At 52.6% G+C, this 2,297-nt stretch overlaps 1 long non-coding RNA gene across 1 annotated transcript in view; it reads left to right on the top strand.

Annotated features, from left to right (window-relative positions):
* The window catches only part of LOC106722515, a 28,903-nt gene continuing 26,606 nt past the window's right edge, over positions 1 to 2,297 (top strand). Inside the window, exons 1-2 of the long non-coding RNA XR_001358527.2 lie at positions 1 to 90; positions 1,763 to 1,834. This is a non-coding gene — a long non-coding RNA (uncharacterized LOC106722515). The remainder of the gene's footprint in view (positions 91 to 1,762; positions 1,835 to 2,297) is intronic.

The raw sequence follows: 2,297 nt of genomic DNA, 5'->3' as shown, positions 1-2,297 counted from the left end.
TTTTTTTTTTTTTTTTTTTTAATGTGCGTATGTCCGTGCTGAGCCGGAGCCGCCGGATTGCGACCTGCCTCCCAGGCGCGCTGCCTGCCCGTAAGTCCCACATTACCCTTCTCCCTCTACTCAACTTTGCCTTGCAGGGACCGGCCAGGCTCCAGGACACAGGCAGGGCAGCGGCCCCCGGGGCAGCGGCTCTTCCCGGCACCCACGTTGTGTCCGGGCCCCCCGAACAACGGGCAAAGGACAAGTGCCTTTCTCCTAGGTTGTTTTAAATACTCGGGATGGGGAAGTTTTCCGTGCAAATGCCCTCGCTTCGCTATGCTGCAGTTTAAGGAAGGGAGATCCTCTCGGCCAGCTGGCGACACGCTTTGTGCTGCCTCCACATTTATGCCCACTCGGGGTTTCTAGTGCAAGGATCTGTCGTTTGCACTATGTGTGTATGTGCTGCAAATGTGTCTAATCTGGGAAGCCGAGGCCGGGGCACTTTAAATGAAAACCTCCAGTTAGCCTCAAGGGTTTCTCTCTCTCTCTCTCTCTCTAAAGGGAGAGCCAGAGCCCGGAGGGCAGCGCGCAGCACAGCAAAAGCTGGGATTGCTATCAGGAGGTGCCAATCAATCCTTCTTTTCAATACATCAATTAATAAGTGAGACTGGGGGTGAGGGCAGCGCCCCCCCGGGCACCTTTCTGGGCGAGGGGGCGGGGGGGTGTCTAATCTGGGAAGCCGAGGCCGGGGCACTTTAAATGAAAACCTCCAGTTAGCCTCAAGGGTTTCTCTCTCTCTCTCTCTCTCTAAAGGGAGAGCCAGAGCCCGGAGGGCAGCGCGCAGCACAGCAAAAGCTGGGATTGCTATCAGGAGGTGCCAATCAATCCTTCTTTTCAATACATCAATTAATAAGTGAGACTGGGGGTGAGGGCAGCGCCCCCCCGGGCACCTTGTGGGGGGGGGGGACGGGGGGGGGACAAGGGGGCGAGCCGAAGTTCAGAGGAAACTGTCCTCAAGCAGCACCACACCTGCATCCCGAGCTGAGCGGACAGATCCCGAGTGCAGAAATAAGTGCAATGCTCACTCCCAGCACAGCCAGGATCCAGGCCCGGTGAGGCAGCCCAGGGCAGGCAAAGTTTCAGGCGGCCATGGTGTAGATAGGGACAGCGACGCTTGTAGGAGCCCCCCGGGACCGGCTCTGGGGCTCCCGCGTGGCGAAACTAACACCGCATAGTGCGTGCACGGGTGGGAAGTATTTGTGCATGGATATGTGCACAGCCACATGCATGCACGTGTGTGCGCGCACATACACATGCCGAGGAGCGGGGCCTGCAACCCCCCGCGCTTTATATTTCGTCTGCACTTACTTAAACTACACCCCCTCCCTGCCCCCACCCCACGCAGCTCTAACCCGGGGAATAAACATCATCATGTTGGTTCTGAACTGCCGCCCTACGTTTTCGTTTCTCATAATTAAAAGGGGCCAGGATGGTGCAAAACTCCTCCAATCTGGAGATCCACCCTAGCGCAGTTGCTTTCTTTGCTGTAGGTCTGCGCTCCACATACACAGAGGGGGGAGGGGGAGCGTTTTTATTATTATTAGTAGTATTATTATTATTATTTAAAAAAAAGAAAGAAAGAAACGGGCAAACCTAGAGCATAATGGATTGTGTCGTAGGGGCTCGATAATCGCTTTCTAATTTAGCAATGACATCAATTCTCCTTTCTTTTAAGTGACGCTGATAATGCAAAACAATACAAATGTTGTGAATATTTGTGTAGCTCTAGGAAGCCCCGGGAAGTTCCCAGCTGAGCTGGCTGCCCTGAAGGATGGCGGAGCTGGGACAGTCGCAGGTATGTTGAGGTGGGCTGAGGTGGGCTGGGGAGGGAGGAGGGGGGCAGCTGTGGGTTGGGCGGCCTCCTAACTGGATAGTTCCCCATGCATCTCCATATGGCTGGAAAAACAATTCTATACATAGTCTCTTCCTGCCAGAGCACACAGGTTATCTCAGTCCATATTGCTAAAGAAACCTATCATTTTCCTCAGATCTGAATGAGTAAAAACAACAGAGATTCCCCGAGCCAGATGATAATAATAATAATAATAATAATAATAATAATAATCCGCTTTAATAAGACGGGAGGAAGAGAGAGAACTCCTGTTATTTCACTTGGTTCCCCAGCTGTTTTTCACCCTAAATACAGAGGTATTTTTTTACACACAAGATTTCTGCTGTTTGTGGTTGATGCTGACTGTGATGCAGAGAGCAACCCCTTTTCTTGAGTATCCCCTGTGCAGAGTCATGCTGTGGGGGGG

This window comes from Alligator sinensis, unplaced genomic scaffold (genome assembly GCF_000455745.1).
Source record: "Alligator sinensis unplaced genomic scaffold, ASM45574v1 scaffold264_1, whole genome shotgun sequence".
Taxonomy (NCBI): Eukaryota; Metazoa; Chordata; order Crocodylia; family Alligatoridae; genus Alligator; species Alligator sinensis.
This window is presented reverse-complemented; position numbering and strand designations above follow the sequence as displayed.